The sequence below is a fragment of the Channa argus genome, chromosome 1 (assembly GCF_033026475.1).
Source record: "Channa argus isolate prfri chromosome 1, Channa argus male v1.0, whole genome shotgun sequence".
Taxonomy (NCBI): Eukaryota; Metazoa; Chordata; class Actinopteri; order Anabantiformes; family Channidae; genus Channa; species Channa argus.
The window spans coordinates 21663657-21685066 of NC_090197.1; the positions used below are offsets into that span (position 1 = coordinate 21663657).

At 39.5% G+C, this 21410-nt stretch overlaps 1 long non-coding RNA gene across 1 annotated transcript in view; it reads right to left on the minus strand.

Annotated features, from left to right (window-relative positions):
* Positions 1 to 21410, minus strand: part of LOC137128760 (uncharacterized) — an 86151-nt gene that overhangs the window by 34837 nt on the left and 29904 nt on the right. The window contains exon 2 of the long non-coding RNA XR_010914641.1: positions 14678 to 14754. This is a non-coding gene — a long non-coding RNA (uncharacterized lncRNA). The remainder of the gene's footprint in view (positions 1 to 14677; positions 14755 to 21410) is intronic.

Consider the following 21410-nt stretch of genomic DNA (forward strand, 5'->3'; position numbering starts at 1 on the left):
GTGTATAATTGGCTAGTCAGCAAAAACCACAACAGCAGCATGGCCATGCTGAAAAAAAAAAGAGAAAAGTCACTCAGAAATTCAAACAAGTGGTGAGCACGTTTTTAAATATTTCCTTGATTAAGAAGGGAAAAGATTAGCTACATAATTATGGTGCCCTATACTTTAGGCGTAACAGGCCCTCTGATTTCTTCCTCTGAGTTTCTCAGCAGGAGGTCTCCACACTGCCTGTGTTTTAAGTTTTATTTTAGTGCTGGAGGCACTTCTGGCTTAGAGGTCCATGGGCATTGGCCCAGTTAGCCAGGATCAATACAAGTGCTTTGGAATATGTGGATATGAGAGGAATCTCAATGAACAAGCAATGCCTGGCCAAATACTGTAGAGTTACACCAACTTGAAAAGTGTGTGTAAGAAAGTTCTGTGCTTATAAATTATGCATTCTTTATCATATACATAAAATACTCAGAGATGTTTGAAGAGATGGTCAGTATTAAAGAGTTCACACCCATCATCAAGTTCACACAGTTTACTTAACTGGGGTAATACTAGACATTCAGGGTCTTCACATATGCACTTTATTTTGAAAAAGATATAATTGCATATTATGCTCAGTCACTGTTTTGCTGCTACAGCTTATACAGAATGTGGTATGTCCTAGCCAATGCAGGGGGAATATTTGAGAAAATCACTCACTTGACATTTGTTCATCATTATGGTTATTATATTGCTGGTATTTTCATTTGCTTGTGAGTTGATAAGGCATTATATGCTCCAAAATACTGCTGGTGTTATGTGATGTCTGCACAGAAGGCATTTCAGCATATTTTAATCAATCCAGCTGTCTAGTCAGCCCACGGAATGGCTCACGCTTCACTGGTGCTTTATACACATGGAATTTCAGCTAAAAGTGTATTTTTACACTTCAAGTCTATTTTTCTTCGTTTTATGTTTCAGCTACAGTGACTCTGTATTTAGGCTGTGAGCGCTTCCAAAGCGCAGATGACTGACCCTCAGTGTTGTGCCCAAATGCTTCTGATGACAGTCTTTTTGTGTCAGCTGCATTATGTCCATCCAGTTCGGGGGCTGACTGCACTCGGGTACTCTTTAGATTAAGTTACAGGACACTGTAACTTCACAGATTTTACCCAGTTTTAAAAACAGTAATATAAAGCTTTTGTGGCTCTAATTGTAGTCAGGAAACTACGGCCACAGAAGTTGCTATAAGGTGAATGACAACATATAAGGCAAAATGTTTGATCTGCTAGAGATCTAATAGGACCCAAATCACAAAAAAAAAACTATAGTGGTTAAAAATCTGACACTAAAAGTCAGATCACTTTTTAAAAATTGTTTAAGTCATAAATGGAGTCTTTTTAGGAATCCTGGTACACATTTCAGCTGTTGGAATGTGTGGTATTAAAAGGTTACAAGAGTCAATTCACCATCTTGATTCTAGGCACTGTCACGATGCCAGTGCCACGTATGCAACCGAGTCTCCTGAAAATTACGTTCATATGCAAGTAAACTGCAAATGCAATTACATTTTCCACTGGAATGTAATTACAACCACATTACCTTCTCTGTAAACACAATATGTTGACATACATAAATAAATGGTGAGTTGCTAATACACTGAGATCGAACATATCAAAAACTTTTACTAGACAAGGTATTTTTGTCTGCCAAAATATGTGGAACGTTTACAGCGAAATATCTACAAAATACACAAGACTCAGTAACTGACTTTAGGTCCTGCAATTTGTACACCCACCACTCTCCACAACCACCGCCTTGCAATTCCCTTTCCATTATTAAAAGCACATTCAGTCATTCACAAAATACGTTACATTGGAATATAACAATTAACTTATGTTAACTACAAACACGTCATAGCATGTGCAGTTTAATTAGAAAAGAATTTAATTTTTAGGAGACAGGATTGAGGTACGTAGCCACATCACCAGCACACCTGTAGTAAGTAAGGAAAGTAAAAAAAAAATCCTTGTGGGTGTTGCTGCAGTAATCATGCATGACTTCATTTCTGTATTTCATCACTTGAATGGTATGTGTGTGACTTGATTTCTCCATATGTGAGCATGTTTGGCATCCTTTGGGAAATGGGACTGTCAAGCATGCAGAAATCATAGCTTTAACTATAAATACTGCTGATGTCCCATATTTCAGGTGAACAAACAACAGTCAGCTTACAGTGCTGGTTTCAGCTCTGTACTTATCAGATTAGTCAAGTTTAAGTCTCTCAGATGGGAACTGAGTCCCATCATCCTTTTCATGGGTTTGTTTTTGTGCACAATTTCAATCACACAGGGACCAGACCACCATAAATGTGTATGTGTGTTAATGTCTGCAATGCTCATCAGTATTCATCTGCTAGAAATATGCATTTTCAGAATGGACAGTTGTCTGGCTGTGAAAGTAAGATAACAAGAATTTTCCACCTTTTTGAAAGAGACTGAAAAGGAGACAAATCTTTAAGAACTTGACCCTCTGCCCTGCTAAAGAAAATGGCTAAGTATGTAATTTAAAAGTGTGAAATGTGATTGCATGTTTTTCTTGCTCTAAAACCACTTGCAAAACCATTTTGAGATTTTCCCCCTGCCTAGATAAGGAGACTTTGAAGAAGCAATTTTATGTGATGTTAGTCCAAATCCATTCCCCCGAAGCCTTTAAGCTGGGGCTGAAATCTCACTGGTGTGAGGAGTTTGTGTCTTACTGATCAGCTAAGCCCTGTGCCTCTTTAGCTGCCACTATTCACACTGGCACTCCTTTATTGGGACATACTTACAGTAGCCTCACATACTGTAAGTCATGAGTTGGGGTGGTAAATGTCTGTCAGACAGGTTCAGAGTCAACTATGAAGCAAGGAAAAGAACTCTGATATTTTCAACTTTTTGAACTTTTTAAATAAGAAAGGGGAATGCAATGACTCAAAACAGAGCATTGGTCTTCACACATTATCAGCAAATCAATTAGAAAGAATAAATGATGAGGAGAGTGAATTAAAAATAAAGAAATACAGATGATTCAATTTTGATTCAAGAATCAAAAAGCAGCTGTGCCCACTATGTATTCCATACGATCAAAGAATCCACATTTGTTTTCATGTGCATGCATATATCACTCAGAATTCTTATCACAAGCTTGCCTGAACATCATGCATGTTGAGCTACACTATTGCTTGAATGTCTGTCAACCCTTCAAATTTGATCTATTTCTGCATAATATAAAAGGTGATTGGATATTCCTGTATTTGTTCAACAGCTCTTAGGCAATAGCATTTCAACCCATGCTTCAGTAACTCATGGGACCCAATAATTACATGTTTCCAGTAACTGTTTATCAGCCCTGCACATCACTTCAACGTGATTTTAGCCCATTCCTCCTTAGAGACCAGCTTCAAATAGAAGACACTGGTTATCTGCAGGAACTGCCTGCTTCAAGTTCCTCCACAGCATTTCTACAGGACTAAGTTTAGAACTTTTAATCTGTCATTCAGAAACATTACATTTTCATCTAAATGGTAAATGGTCTGCCCTTATATAGCTCTTTTCTACCTATTGGTACTCAGAGTGCTTTATACTGCTTCTCATTCACCCATTCACACTCACAATCACACACATACCAATGGGGGAGCTACTATGGGATTGGTGGACGACTGCTCTCCCTCTTGCCCCACAGTTACCCCTGCTCTAACAATTCCTTGGTAAAAATAGATTTGAGTTTAGGGTCGTTGTCTTGAGCTTCAGTTCAAGATAGATACATTCAAAAATTTCTGTGCAAACATTGTTCCACCAATAATGCTAAGCAAAGCAGACTCAAGAAGTGGCACTGCTGTATTTCACTCATGTGATAAGGAATGCTGTTTATAGTTCTCACCACCACATAGCACTTTAAGCCAAGAAGTGCTACTTTGGTCTCATCCATCCGTGGTACATTATCCCAACTGCCTCCTGACTCATGGTCTTTAGCAAACTGTAGCTGGGCAGTAATGTTCATTTTAGGACTAGTGACTTTCTTATTTCAGGTCCACTGTGCACACCATTGTTTCCCGAGTCTCATGCTGTTTTTACCTGGATTTGATTTACTATTTCAATGTCTGCCTTAATTGACAAACGTTTACAAATTATGTTGTCTCTCCAGTAAGCCATTGTTGTTATCATCTTTGCGCAAATGAATGTTCCTCACCATTGACGTTTGTATTTGTTTCCTTTTGCGGCATTCGTAGTATATAGATTTCATCAGCACACCCACTTGCTCACAGTGAATTCACCTGGTAATTAGCTGCTCTATTCACACAGACACTCAATAGGACATTGTCCAGACTTTGTATTAAGGAGCTGGCTGGGTAAAATCTAAATAATGTCTGCACCACCTGACTAGGACATTTGCGTTCTCACATACAGCCCCTGTGGATAATATCTAGATGATCTCTGGATTCAAGTGCGTTAACCCAGGCATTACCATGGGGCGTGGCCTTATTGCAGGCCTTGATCTTTGTGTGATCTTTGTTGGCCGACAACAAAGTCTTTTAGAGTGAAGACCCAGATAATTCCTTCTTTAAAAAGAACGGGGCCTCACACTTGATTGTTGTTCCTTTGAATGAAACACTCGACTATAACGTCACCTAAAAATGATTGGAAAATTCTTGAATTTGACATGCTTTTCCCACACAACAATTTTTAAGACTAGTTTTTTTTCAAAAACAAAAAATATTGTTTATTTAACTAGATTCCTTTTGTCTAGTGTTAGGAGTTAAATGGAATTCCTATTATGTTTTAGGTCACTTATTGAGAAATAGAGAAAAATCTTAAGGGTTTACAAACTTTCAATATTCACAGTATATGCACACAACCTCACAATATTTCCAAACACACTGTTTCTGCTCTCCTTTGTCACCCTGTTTTGTTGTTAAATCTCTATTAGTTTCCTCTTGTCTCGCTCCTTGATGACATGACACAAGCAAGAAAAAAAAAGCTGAATACAGTTGAAGCATGCATAGTATAAGAGCCTCTAGAAACAAGTATTGCAGAGCAATTGCATGAGACACAAACAACCCAACAACCCGCAGCAGCAGCACATCAGCTTCCAGATTGCATTTACCTCAATTTACACTTTTAATAGAAGGGCAGAAGAAGAGAGGAGTGAGAGATTGCAAATGACATTGCATGTTATTTGTTGTGTCTGTGCTGTCAAGCCAACAGGAGAGAGAAGGAGGTCAGATGGTTAAATGAGTTTAAAGAGTGTGTATGTGAGAAAGACAGAGAGGGAGTCCTCCACAGACAGTCATGCCAGTACATCCGCCTTGAGGAGAAAACATAACGGCAAACCTGATGAACTCATGTTATCTAATCCCTACTGGAGTCCGCACACTCGCGCACATTTTCCCTCTCTCTCTGTCTTTGGCTCTTCCTAAACACAGCCTTGGCATTCTGCTTTCAACAAGAACACTTTTTATCAGTCCAGCACTGATGAATCTGTTCTCCCTGCACCCAGTGATTATGACACTCTGGCTGAGGCCAGGACTAAAGCGTTAAAGTCAGTAATTGATGATGCACAGTCTCCAATAAGGATGCAGTTAATGGAGCTTCCAATCAGGGAGGAAGACCTGATGTAAGTAAACATTTGCTGGTACATACAATAAATAAATAAATCAAAAGTTAAATCCGAAGGCTGTTGCCAAATTTGTGGTAGAGTTGCTGCTGTTTTGCTGGCTTGTCTCCATCTTTTAAAAGAGAACAAAAAGCACTGCCCCTTAGCACTTGAGTATTTGTATGTGTGTGCGTTTATGTTCCCTCATCTTTCATTTGTACAGTCAAAACACTGAAGTTCAGTAATTGGATGGACATACACTATGTACCATAACTCAAGCTACGTTTACCTCACCACCTCGTGCCCTCGGGCAAGGTTTGAGCATATATTAGTAAAACTGTCTGCAGATCCCTGCACTCAGCTGCAGCAGGGGCTTTAATAGGGAATCTAAAGGTTTCAGGGTCAACTTATCTCTGACAGCATGTCTGGATGTATTATTCAATGCCAATGGAGCCTTGCGCAGCAGGAGGATGGACGCATTATTACAGGCAGGCCGGCCTGAAAAAAACAATCCAAACTTATGTCCTTCAAAGATGCAAGAGCTGAAGTACATAGACAAAAACAACAACTCTTCAGTGTCATGGCACATTATGCAACAGATTGAAACTTCGATTGAAACGTCAATCCGCAGAGTGGAGTTAAAAAAAAATAAGAACCAAATATGGTGTCAGAGCCATCCAGGGTCACACTGAAGTTCTGCTGAACAGATCCTGTTACAGCTTACGCATAAGGTCTCAACATTTTAGTTTTATTGCCATCATGTTCAATGCGGCTCCCCTGAGAATTGGGTCACCCCCTCCTTCTTCTCCTCCCATCACTCCATCTCCATCCTTCAATCTGAGCCTCCATCGCTTTCCTTGACACAAAGAGGTCTTCCCTGAGACATAAACCATGCTGTTAATTAAAAGATTCCTCAATGGGCATCTGTGCAGTAATCAGTATTCACGGCATCCCAGTCGCACATGGATCATTTGACTAACGCACAACAACCCATGCATTAATGAATGTATAATCATCCATATAGAACTGCTTTAGTAAGAGAAGATGGAAAAAAGGGGGGAAGAGATTGATTGTTAATAGTTTTATGACTGATAAACAAAGCAATCGATCAATCTGTGTGTAGCAGGAGAGGCATTTACATGGATTCCTGGATGGCTGGGAATAATTTCTCGTCTCATGGTGTTAATCCTCCCAAGCGTGGAGGATGTGGATTAATTGTGAGATGGGTGAGAGGGATGGGCGGATTTCTCCACCATGCAGAAATGATTAACTCTGCAGTTAGGCTGCAGCACAAACATAACAGCTGCAGTAAACGTCTGAACGGATATGAATGATTTTGTCTGTGCATGTGTATGCGTGTGTGCAATTATGAGTGTGTTATATAAAGATGGTGCTGAGAAGAAATTATACAGGATGTGTAAGTAAGTAGGATTGTGAGTAAGTGTGTGATTATCTGAAACAATGTATTGTAATATTATCTTCATTGATTTTAGAGATGGTTAAAAACTATACATAGTACATAATTTAATGGAATGTCGGATATTTTTCACAAATGATATTGCATGATTTGGGTAGGCCTGAAACTGTCCCAGTAGAGGCCAGATCATGCGACCATCTGCAACATCCCATCTGGGATAGTTATAAATCATCATAAATGTTGATTTGGCCAAGAACACACATGCTCTAAACATAGTGCACTTTGCCAAAAAGAACAGTTGCCAAGACAAGGGAAAACATTTGCACAGTTTTCACAGCTAATTGTAAAACATCATCATTAGGAGAAGCGCACTATGCCAAGTCAGTCAAATCAGCTTCAGACAACAAGGAAAACTTTTCGTCAGGAGGACTGTGGAGAGGTCTATTGAGATCACCGGGGGGACAGAAGTGGTGTCTTTTTTAACATGTGCTCACCATTTAGTAATTAGCATGACTGAATTAAACTCATATAGCACACATTATTTGAAGGATAAATTAGTAAGTTATCAATTGATCAGGGTTGTATACCTGATATTTAGTTTAGTTAGTTTTAATATGAATTGAATTTTTTATTGATATGATGCAATGTTAATGTAATGCTTTTGATGTTATGCTTTTTTGTGTTGCTTCTTCTGACAGGTTTCTGCCCAGGGCAGAACATTACATTGAGCTCTGTAGCTAATTCTGGGGCAATCTAGGACAGCATTTATCATTGCACATCATTAATCACCACTGGCAGCAGAGCAGAGATGCGTATTCGTCCTTCGGACCAGTTAGAGAAACTAAACAATTTTTATTCGATCAGTAAGCTTTGGAACATTCCTATTTATTGTACATTTATAAAGGTTACTAAAGGTAAATGCTCTGTTTTCTTACAGTACGAACCGATGACGGCAGCTGCAATGCAAGGTGCTCACCTCACCCACCAAGAGCAACTCAGGGTTCAGTGTCTTGCCCAAGGACACTTCGGCACATAGCCGGGAGAGACTGAAAGTCGAACCACTGTGATCCATGGAAGACTGCCTTACCAACTGAGCTAACCTGAGAACTATATAAAGCACTCGGCAGAGCATGGCTGAGTGCAGCACGGTGATTGACTTTGAGTTTAATGCTAACACTTAGTTTTACATTGTTGAAAATGACAGAGCTCAGAAAGTAACATATTGATTGTGACCACTAAACATTTATATCACCTTTGCTTTAGCTTAACCAAGAATTTGTCAAATCTGCACCTGAAAATGAGGAACTCTGGCACTGAGTTCATTCCTTCACATGATCACATTGGTGCCATTTGTTCTCCTCAGTTTAACAGTCGATTTTAAAAAATTTGATCATATATCAAACACATTTTCAGAAATACTGACAGAGTGTCTAGACTGTAAGTCGTGTACTGTAGCTGTACACACTGAATACGACTGTGCAATTTGATGTAATGGATCACAAACAGTAAACGCTGTTAATGCTATGGATGATCAAATCAACTTTTACTTTACAACAAACAGAACAGAATGTCTTTGTTAAAGCCGGGAACTACACTTCTGACTTGCCTTGTTGATGTCGACGCATGTTTGACATCTCAAAACCTTAAGGATTCATTAATTACCCATAGTTTTCTATAGCTGAGTGCACACTCAACACTTATAAACTTTTTTCTTGAGACTTTATCCATATTGCAGAGCTTATGTGGGAATTCACGTTGAAAGCAAGAGCAAAGTGCACTACAAGCACTACTGAAGTGTTTGATCCATCCAATCCACACTGACTCCCATCTCCATTCAGCATCTTTGTTGTCAGAAGACTGGTCTGTCTCTCCATGGGACGAAAGAAACAATTGCACAATCACTTCACTGAACGCAAAAATGTTTTGGTCATAAATAATTTTCAAGTAGGTGTAGTAGGAAGAATTCAGCATTGTTTTTATGTACAATTTCATGTTTGTTTTTATTGTCTCCTCTGCCCTCAACAGAAATCCGGGGAAAGTGAAACTCAAAAGACGTCTTATTTACAATGTCTGTGATGTTGGTCTGTCACTTAATAAAAAATAGTGTATATAAAAAAAGCAAAAGTATGCAAAACAAGTCAGTTAACTACTGTTAACAGTGCATCTAGTACACATCTGCACTGCAGCAGAGGTTTGAAATGGTTTGATACAAATACTGGTACCTTTACACCCGAACTGAGCATTTATTCATTTACATGCAGACAAATCACAAGTTTTGTTCATTAAAGAAAAATGACTGGAAAGTAGCACAAAGTAAATCTTGAGTTTAAAATACTATAGTGCCTTCTATGAGCATAAATATACACATTACAGTATATCAGAAATATGTATACAACTTTCCCAATAGTTACTAGGCTCAATAGCAGTCAGAATTATATTATGTGTTCCATTGAAAGCAACATTCTAAATAGCTTTTCTTTTAGAAAATGTATTATTAAACCTACTGTAAAATACATTGTCAAGCTTATGTTGTCGAAATACTGACTCCCCTGCCATGAGGAAATTAGCATTTAAATTGGACTACATCCTTTCATGTGCACAAGAGCAACTGGGCAGCAGAAAGTAATGTTACGCTGAGAGAGAGAAAAAGCGTAATGTGCATGTACACCCACTGGCAACCAGCAGAGTTATTCCAGCACTTTGGCCACGAATGTAACAACAGGCGTGGTCATGTTGTCAGCAGCCAATAGGCTCCAAACATGACACTAAACTGTCTGTGCTACTTCTCACCACACTACTGGCCAGATTCCGGCAGCAGGTGAGCCATCTAACAGGGGCAAAGACTGTTGACAATGAGTCAAAGTGACAGACAGATCGCACTTTACATCATCAGCAATCCCAAACCACAGAGCGCCAACCCTCTGCACCGCCACCTTCAGTTTCACTCCAATGTCATCACCCTGCTACTCCCTCCCACCCTCTCTCACCTCACCTAAATTTACCCCTCACCCTCTACTGCTCCAACAACTCCCTCTAAACACACATGAGAGGGAGGCCAAAGGGCATGTTCAAGAAGAACAGCACTTTACAACAACAGTGTTCAATGTTCACAAATGTTCAAACACTAAGACCCCCAGGGCACCGTATTATTGATCGCACATGATCAATGCCTTTTATTTTTTTCTGTGTTTAAAAAGCAGCATTAGGTATACACACTGGGTGGGAGACTAATTACACATTCCAACAAAGAGACTAATCACTGGTCTGGCCGCAGCCTCTTGTCATGAATACTTCATCTAGAATAGTTTGTATTCATAAAATCCAACTAATGACCTCAACTAAATTTACACTGCAGAACTGGGAGCCTCCTGGGGCTGGGCTGGTTTACTTTCCGCTTCAGCATTTGTGTGTGTTTCTTCGCTGCATACTAGAAACAAACACAAGTGCTCTCTAAAAACATCCATCTTAAAATGTTTTACAGACATTTCTATTTTTAAATTGGTGTGCTATGTTTTGCCTTATTTAATACGACAGACATACAGTATATGGTTAATTTATTCTTATGTGCAGTGTAGTGATGTAAACACACACTTACAAAAACACTATTCCTCACGTTGTTTGGTTGCACCTGTGCTCGTTCACAACGCTAACAAAATCTGTTTAAATTTGAGCTGGTGTACCGGAGGTAACACATTCAATACCATTTCACACATCAAATCAACAGCATAAGCCCAGGAGAATCACACTGTGCCAGACTTCACATTATTTAAGTTTTGTGATGGCTGATTAAAATAAACAACAGGTTTGCACAAAAATTCGCCCTCTCTTTTTACCTAACCTACTTTCCATTACTTTTATTAGCTCAAAATTAAACACTGTTTTAATTCAACTTGCTAATATGGACTTTTTTTTTGCAATATGCATCTAAGTTTTCACATGTGGCTACTGTTTTATGAACAACATTGTCTCTGTGCAACAATATCAGCTCATAGCATGGTTAATTTTAGGCACACAAAGTATTTGATTAAAGAAGATATAATTAGATTTTATACTAACAAAACATCCACATATTTTTGCAGTGATGAACCCGATGAGAATAATCATTCGCCTCTGTAGTTCTCCATATCTCTACAGACCATTACAGCATCTTCCAGCTTAGTGTTGTGATTTTAAGGCCCACAGATGTATTATGTTGGTTTACTCTCACCACTATCAGCAGCATGGCTTCTCAACACCACAGGCAGCTGTTGTCAATGTAAACACAGACAGTTTCTACCTTTCCAGTACCGAAAGCTGTCAGACACGATTAGTTAATAGCTGGTGATCACAGTGAGGCATGTAGCACATTGTGAATTGGTAGAGACCAAAAACAGAGCTCAAGGAAAAGTAGATATCTGACTTATTTTTTTAAATTACAAATGCGTGACACACCAAGCCGACAAGTCAAAGAACTAGCACAGCATGTACTGTACTGTAGCACAGCAAATTCGGTGTTTGTTTAAGAGTTGCTGCTGGTTCAACATGTAAAATCTGCTATAAAGCCGCTGACAAGGGTCTGACTAGGGGTGGCAGTGTGGGACACAACACACATATTAGGCTGAAGGACCCCGCCAATTGCGTAACACTAATTGATGACTATAGGCTTGGTGTCCTGGATTTAAGAAGTAAAGCTTCCTTGTCTGTGTGGCATATGTAAGTTTGAACTGTTTGACAATAGGTTTCTGATTACCCCTTTCCAATGAGGCAGTTTGAACACCAGTTCTAGTCAAGGTCTAATCTTAAAGCAATTATTCTTGTTTCAAAAGTCAAAGTAGAGGTTCTCAGCCAGGAAAACCTTTTCAAGAGCAGCACCAATTCTTTGCTACTCTAGAATCAAAGAACTAACTTTGCAGGGAAAACAAGGATGTATACAGACAGAGTGTAAAAAATTGATCAGAAATCCATATTTCTGTGTAAACCCACCCCAAGCCCAACCCAGCTGAGTTGGTGTGGTGTTTGTACAGTTCCTCATGCTTTACTCTGGGGAAGATCTATGAGTTAAATGTCTCTATTGATAAATAAATAAAGCAGATATTTGAGTGCAAAAATCGTCTTTTCATTTAAATTTTAAATTTTTTGGAATTATCAAATCTGAACCCAAATCTGATTTCAAAATATCTTGCCAAACTTGATAAAAACCTACTGGTGTCAGTGGATCCCATTGGCTTTAATGTAGGTATCCACCCTCTACAGGCTCTCTAATCCATAAAAAACAAATCAATTCTTAGATGGTTTTCAAGGTAAACTTGCTTGAAACTGGCACTACGAACTTTGGACCTTTTTGTGGAAAGGTGTATAAGTCACCTTAAAAGATGATAATATGTCTGTACTGTGTATACAGCTTCCATTTGCTGCCTCAAGTGGCAAAAAAAAAAATTAGTTGGTGCCAGTTTAACGTGGGATCATACTAATCTATTGGTTAATTATAGGAAAAAAACGAGACAACTATTTTAATAGTATAGTATTTATAATATATTCATTATTTTTGGGTAAAACTGCAAGTGATCTTGTTCTTACAAACAAACTTAGATACAAACCCAGATTTCTTGTGCATTTACACTCAGAGTTCTTCCATCACTGCAAATCATTGAACAGAATAAAGGCAGCACATTGGAATAACACTATAAAATATTTCGCAATACAAATTGAGTATGAACATGTTTTAGACAAATAATGGTTTATATACAGGTAAGATTCTTGTTATTTTATTGAAAGTCTTTAAATCCAGAAACACACATCTAATAACATGATGGAAAGATGGTGCTAGAGTTTCTTCTTTAACTGACCTGTACATTTAGATTTTGATTAACACTGCAGCGTGGTACATGGAGAAACTGTTTCTGCTGTGTCTCTATAGCCTTCAAGCCTACTGTCTTTCTATTCATCTCACCCTCCTTCCTTCTAGGGTCTTTCCCTCCCCTTCTTCCAACAGCAGTAGGGAAACTGGGGATGTGAACATTCACCTCTTTGCCAAGCCTCACAGCTCCCCTGGCACCGCGCTGCAACATAACACCTTCCAAACCTTCCTCCTCCCTCGCACTGGTCCCCTTTTCCTCTCTCAGCACGGCAGAGCAGCATGTTTCATTTTTTAGGATCTAACTCTGCTAGGGTTTGACCTTTATGGGTTTTCAAGGCTGATATTGATATTTTGGGTATTAAAATGCTGATAGCAAAAACGTAACTATTTCCAGCAGCTCCTTCATCATTTTCTCAGTCCAGAAAAACATGTGAAACCGATAAGCAAAGCAACTTTAACACTTTATTTTGAAAATGTGAAGCTATTAGAAGAAGGCATTATTGCTACAGCAAAGACAAGCCCATTATACAGCCTGTTCTAGTCTTGTAATTCTGATCATATTAACCATGTTCTAAACAAGCTAATATTTAAAAAGATTATTTAGATACTTTAATTTGAAAGTAACACTAAATGTGAATGCACTCGAAGGCTTAGTAATTGATGTTTTTAGTGCCATTGCCATATTCCAAAATCTCAGTAAATAAATGATGAGTACAGTATTACGTAACTGGCAGACACGATGACCCTAAATGATTAAAAACTCTCAAGCTGTGACCTGGGAAAACATTTCTAATATCTGAACATTGACAAGGAAATAAACTGACAGGCCATTATTGGCTCTATATATTGGTCTAAACCAAAAGTCACGAAGCCAGCAGCCCTAACAGGATGTGCTCTCTTGCTCACATTTTTCCCTAACTCTCTCTCTCACTTGCACCTCACCAGCTGCCTCCAACACAGTAATGACAGTTTTATCAGTTTAACCACGTTTGCCATCTCCAGGACTGGGCTGCTCTCCAGTCCTGCCCTGTGTGCTCAGCTCTGCTCAGCTAAAACCAGACACTAACAAGAGCGCCTTGTACATCCATTATGCACATCTACCATGAGCATCCATGTGCTGTACTGTATGTGTCCTGAAACCTGTCCAGGTTTAACATATGGAACCTGCCTGCCAACACCTATTTCGCTGACACCTAGTCTCTTCCAACTACAACTGGACTGTTAAGTGCACTGGGACATAGGAGCCAGGTATAGTGATTAAAATTAAAAAGAATTAAAAAAATCATAGTATGAATCATATTAATGAGAAGCACATTTGCGAGTAATCTGGGATAGATTTTCAAGAGAATTACAAGAAATAGAAGAGGTGTGACTGTATTGCGTCATTGTAACAGAAAATCACCACTGCCTTTCACATGGTGGCTGCACTAAAACCACTGCAAACACTTCACCGAGAGTAGGAGGTTGAATTCCGATTATAGCTCAGGTCAATAAGATTTAAACTCTAATACTCTTATTATATCTCGAAATCATCTTTATATCTGAACCTGCATTCACACCACAGATCTATATCTAACTCTCCTCCCACCTAAAGATACACTCAAGCTTTTTTATAGAGGACTGAACTGCAGAATTACATATTCTATTTCAGACAGCCCAGGCTCACATCATTGTTTGCTTTAGCAGGCTAACCTTCCCCATGTATTTATAAGTGTCGAGGCCAGAAGAAAGACCACAGTAGCTCCATAAATAAGCTGCCCGAGCCTCCAGCGAACCTCCCGACCAACAAAAGTCCAGTCATTTCACAGGCCATTTACCTGGAGCTGCCTCGGAGGGAGGTTGGCCCAGCCTCAGGGGCAAGGGAGGGTCGTAAGGCTTTGAGGGCGACTCGACCCTGTGGGAGGAAGGGAGATGTTTGGATTAACAAAAAATATGGTGATCTGTTTTATGTGAGCCAGAGCCTATGAAAATGCAATGGGAGCAGATGGAAAACAACCAGCTGCAACACACTACATCTAAGCCTTTTCAACACCATGGCTCACACCATTTTATCCACTTTGCTTTTATTTACACAAGCTGCCACTAGCACCTCACTCTGTCTCTGTCTATATTTCTCTGAACTTTAGGCCCCAGGATCCTGTTGGAACCTCACCCAGATGCCCTCGGGCTCTTAAAATAGATGAACCAAAAACATCACACACACGCACAGACACACAAAACCCACCATGACGTCATACATCAACAAAGTGTGCGTCTGTGGTATGTGTGTGCCGCTGCTTATCTCTGCCTCCACAGATGCTGTGTAGTAAAGCCAGTGAGCAGAGGCCACAGCCAGCGCGCTCCACAACCTCTCTGGCAGCCAGACCTTGTGCGCTGAGGAAACTGCACCCTGCAACACAAACAACCCATCAGCCACAGCAGCTCTTCAACACCAACTGCTAATCCCAGTACCTCCCTGCGAGATACAGAACAGCAACACCCACACAGCTTTAGGAAATGAATGCCATCTTCCTCTTGGCTTTAATATGGCTTTTCAGACTGATGAAATATTCAAAAGCATTGTTTTACAGGGCTGTTAGACAGTGGCATTTGTCCTAAATATTGCTGCGCTCATTTGCTGGGTGGCGACAGTGATGGTTCCATAAAGCATGTGAATGGAGAGAGTTGTCATGTGGATGTGGCTGAACACTAAGGCTCATGATCTTAAATCAGAGGGGAGTGCCGCTGACTGGCACAGTGGGGGTTCCAGCAGAGCGAATACAACTGCTAATTTGTCTCAGAATGGGCCTTTACGATTTCACCATAACTGTTAGATGAAGACGTGTTTTTTATTTTGCAATCATATCCTAGCAGCACAATGTGGCAAGGTAAGATAAGAGTATGAAGGCCATTTCTTAGCCTTTCCTTGTGATATGTTCAGAAGTACCAGCAATTCAAATATACTAGCTTTCTATGACTGCCCATTTACTGTCACTGCTAGTTTAATAGAAAAATGTAGGTCAAAGAAGACATATATTGGTAAACCCCCTTGTAGAGAAACAATCCTGTATTTATCAGATGAATAATAATCTCACTCTTCATCAAAATGAAGCAAATTTAACTTTCTGTGGGCAAACTTTGTCATTTGGCTGAGATAATTATGTGAAAAAATTATTTAAAGGCAGGATAAATAATGACAAAAACAAGATACCATTGGTGCAGTTGCACCACAATGAGAGGGAAGCGGCCTTGGTCTGGCCACCCCATCTGCCATCTGGTATTTAAAAGCCTATCAATTGGCCGCCTTTTTTTATTTGACCAGTATCTTGGTGCCCATTTTACAGTCACCATTGTTAGAATGAGTTACTGATCGAAAAGTGAATGGCTTACTTTTTTGTTCTGTGGCATTGAACTGTTTTGTTCTAAAACAGGTACCATTTCAATGTGAATACTAGTTTTCAGCTTGTCCACTATTATTTAAATTGCCTGGCTCCACCAGTGACGGTAAAGGGGCCAAAAGCTAAATGCTTTTTATTGTTTCAAAAGACCAAATGTGCTGTAGTGAGTGACACGTTCACCACTGCAATATGTATTCATGTGCACTATTACTCAATAATCATTTCGTGTGGTTAGAAATTACAGGAAATGTAAATATGATGTACATTTCCACTTCCACTTGATGGAAGCTGAAGTAAATAAAAGTAAAAAGTAAGTAAAAAAGTAAGTAAAAAGTATCTGGCTTTAAATTCACTAAATGTATTTAACTTTGCAGAACTTAGCAGGTAAATAATGTTTGAAATCTATTTTGCTGAACAAATATAGTAATAATATAGTAACTTTGTTGGCCATAAAACAAAACTATGAGCTGAAAGATAATGAAAACTTCTTATGAGAAGCCACATCAATATAAAAACATTGATGACAGCTGCTTCAGTGTTGCCTGTGCCCTTGGCTCAAGCCAAAGTAAACAAAAGCTCAACACTAAAACATTTTTTAAAAACTTTGTACTTCATCAATGTTGGAGTACAATGAAGTAAAATCTTATTATATTCAGCTTTCACATAAATAGGTAATTCAGACAGACAGTGATTATAAAGTAGTTTTTTGTCTGTTTGTTTTGCTAAAAATATTTTAGCATTAAAAATCTTCTCCTGGGTGTAATTTCTTTGTGAATATACAGATCCTGCCGTGGGAAGGCGATACCTCCTAACAAATACACACACAAATGGCCTCAGAAATGTCAATCCAGCCCACACTTTTCTTTAGAGAGCGAAAAAACAGCCATTAGAAGATGTAATGGATTAGCCATAGACTGAGTGAAGGCAGACAGAAAAGAGCGGGAAGTGGGGACAAACCAAGATCGAAATGATGGAGATTGGCAGATAGGTAAAATGGATTGGATAGACCACTCTACGGATGAGAAGACAGGATGGAGAGCTGATGCCTACCGCCGCGGCAAGAGATAATGGAAACTGATTACAGAAAAAAATCAACAAGATTTCTCTCATTCCAGGAGCACTGCTCGAGAACGTGGCAGTAATATGATTGGCCAGGTCCCAGATCCTGGTTAAAACTGATACTGTTACTGAAATTGGTCCACAGCAGTAACAAGTTCTAAATATAGAAGGAAAAAAACACAAGGTGACAAAGCAACAAATGTGAGCTAGAGAGTCCTAGCTGACAGGAATTGTGGTTGTTTTTAGGAGTTCTTTATGCTTCCGTCCCCCCTTCTTCTCAGAAACTGCCCTTCTGTTTATTCCATGCCTCCCTGGCTTATGTTCATCTAAGGGAGCAAAGGAGCTGTAGGAGACAAACAGGATGTCTGTGGGAGGACAAATGAGAGAGGGTAAATCTGACAAGGAAGTTTGTGTGTGTGTGTGTGTGTGTGTGTGTGTATTAATCCCAGGAAGGACTTCCTCTGAATCTGAGCTGCTTGGGAGTTCTGTGGGAGTTCCAGGCGTTGACACGGGAAAAAGCAGAGGAAGAGAGAAGAAAAGAAAGAGCAAAGGAGAGAGAGAGAGAGCTGTGAGAGAGTGAGAGGGATCAAGGGCAGTAGCACTACTAGATCCCACTTCTAAGACTCACATGAAGAGGAAAACCACCCACAGAGAGAAGTTGCGAGAACAGCGGCAGCACTGGTGTCATTATGAGCTGATGATGATGAGTATAGGCCCACCTCAGTGACACACAGTCTCAACCCATTTTGCCTTAATCAAAGCTAGTCTAAACCTCTGCCTGGACATACACAAAGTGTGACACAGTGTCATTAGAAGGCAAATATTATTAAAAGTAAAGCTTAAACTTGCTTATGACTAAATGCCTGCAAATGTCCTATCAGCCTCAGTTATTCTCTGTGCTTTTGTGCAGATTAGCAAAAAAAGCAACTGAGCAGAAAGTAGTTGTACTGTATATTGTTCTTGGTAGCCCTGATGATGTCATAGTGAGGACATCAGGATTGTGTTGACTTACAAAAGCATCTTAAAGAGTCACTGCAGTCTGGTCAAATTTGGCTAGTTTGGATTTTTAGTATTATTCTGCTTAATTCTCTGGCTCCTCCCAAATTGTGATGAAATAGACCAGATTTTCGGGACTATTACATTTGAGGTGAGGAGTTTAATGACGGTTGTCAGAGAAGCTAATAGCATGTTTAAGGTAGGGAGTTAATTTTAAAATGGCCATTAGTGAATTATTATTGTAGGTTGGCTTGTTTATTAAATTACCAACAATACCTTTCTACCCCCATATTGTTGATGTGCCTCTTGAAGACCGTCCCGTATTAGGGCAAAAAAAGGAATGAACCAACCTTTAAGGGGATTGCTGGAGCAGGTTATCTAGGAATCACTACCAATCATCTGTCCATGTTTCAAAGTCTCTTTATTGATGATTGAAAGGGTACCTGTTGTGTCAAAATAATACGGTCAAGGATATAAAAAGCAGCACAATTTGATGCCCAAAAAAGCCTTATTATCTGACGCTACATGCTGTATATGCATATAAAACTATTGGAAAACCTTAGCGAAGTTTAGGTGTGCTCAACCTCCTCCAACTATAACCTTGTACTGGAACCAAATCTATGAATAATTTACCCAGATGTGTCACTTCTTCACCAGGAAGTATTTAGAGGTTACATAACAGGCGGAACCCACAACGTGTCCTCTAATTAGAAAGAAGGAAAAGTTTGGCATGTAAAATGCTGCGTAATATATATTCCAAACTCCCTCATGAATCCTGCCTCTCAGTTGCCTCATGGCCATGTGTCAGGCAGAGTACTGGATACCACACACATACCCACTCCATCATATGTGTGCTTACTCATCATCACACCACCACATCAGAGAGAACTGATGCACAATACACTTGTCTGCCAGCCAAATGTAGAGAAACCACAGCAAGGAGACCAAAGAAACTGGAGAGGCCAACCCCTCCGCCCTCTTCTCACCACCTTCTCGCTCAACCTCCTGAGTCATAAACTCTCTCTGCCTCAGAAGTTCTGGGTTCATACACTAACTCTGCTCAGTCTTTAACCCTGCTTTAAAGACCAGTGCCTCCACTGTGATTGCATCTGTTGAGACAAAAATAATGATAAAGAAAAACACTAATTTACCACTTATCCTTGGCACACAAGCGGAAAGAAAGTGCAACATTTGATGCAGGAAAGTGCGTTTTATGCTAGAGCTGCGTGGTCGTGAGATGTCAACAAGTATGACAAGGTTAATCAGTGCTCGTTACTTTCTCTCCCAAAACGTTTTTAGGGCCTGAGTGAACAACATTTTTCCAAACCAATTATCTCTTTTGAATAAAGGGTGTTTGCCTATCAAGAGTGAGCCCACTTAAACAGGGTCAAATACAATTCGCTGTCACGCCACTTTCAAACAACATATCAAATTGTTGTCACTTCCATTTACGACAGTAATGTGTACCTAGTAAATTGCATTACTGCCTTTGACTGCTGACAACAGCTAATTGTAAATGTCAGAGTTATTCATGCATGTCTCACCACGGTACATGATTAAAAATCACCTATAGTTCTTTTCAAATGTGTGATAGAGAAGGAGCTGTAAACATATATTTGAGTGGGAGATAGTTTACCTAGTAAGAATCCCTCATTAATTTGCTGTGATGTATAGAAAGCAGACTGCAGCGCAGTGAGACAATTAAGACAAAGTTGCTCTCTTGTGTATCATCTCCTCACTTACTGGAAAGTGTTAGCTTTGCTCCTGGCAAAAAAAGAGACAGATGAAAACAACATTCTTGTGTTTGTATTTATATATTTTTTTATTGTTTCTGGTCATCCGATATTTTTGTTCTGACCAGGTGTGTGTCTGTGTGTGTGTGTGTGTGTGTGTGTGTGTGTGTGTGTGTGTGAATGTGTGTGTGTGCCCACATGTGGCACTGATTTGTTTCCTCTTGTGATTGCAGGTTGTCAGCCATGCTTTTACTAGAGCTGATGGGTAATTTTCACTCTTTAATGGTTTAGTTTTGATGACTAGATTGGCACGCAAGCTTACACATGACACAGGAGCAAAAAATAAATAAATAAAATGCCGGGTACATGCAGACTTGAGCACTCAAGGCCAGACAAACACATGCATGTACACACTGACAGACAAACAAATCAAGTGCTATGTCTATTAGAGTGGACTAATCAACTAGGCCTACATGTTCTGTCGCAACATTATGGATAATTTGTGTCTATAAACTTGCACACAATTATTACTGCATACGTTTAATGAGCCAAGCTAATTAAATATGGAAATTAATGAGATACAAAGGAAATAGGGAAAAGCACAGTCCTGATGCATTTGAAGGAGCTGCTAAAAGCCTTTCATTGCATTAGGGACTGCAAGGGAAATGTGCCTTCCTCTAAGGAGACTATGAATAAACACAGTGATTAGCCCAAGCTAAAAACACCACAAACTATTACATATGTTATTCTCAGAGCAGAGTATTAACATCACTATACACATTCCAGGCATGAAATATTAAAAAGTAAACTGCTTTTATGCTCTTGTGTTTCTCTTTCCTCTGTTCTTTCATTTTTGTTTGTTTTTTTTTTGTTTGTTTTTTGATAATGAATTATGGTGTAACTGGAAAATCAACATGAATCACCTTAATTACACTGTTTTCTTGTATGTAAACAGGAAAAACTATGTTTCTTGTGGATATACAACAAAGCTTAGCAAGATCGCTGTATGTGGCAGAGTAGAATCATTGCCAAGTCCTCCTGTGAGTGCAACACTTATTTTTCTACAATTGCTCCTTCTCACATGCCATATCCTTCTGCAAGTGTGGCAAAAGATGATGAGAAGCTCGTCTTCCTATCAAAGAGGCCTTTCACAGAGAGAAGAGTCATCTCATCATGCTGTATGCAGGGTGCACCCCACTGAGGAAGCATTTTTGTATACATACGTGTGTTTTTGAATTGGGTCAACCCTCTAGATACACGAGGTTAGACACAGTTTACAGACGGGCTGACTCCCCCCCCCCCCCCCCCCCCCAAATAAAAACAAATGCCATGGGACAGACGCTGGCCTGAGGGTGTATGAGTTCAACTCAAAGCAAAAGGTGGGC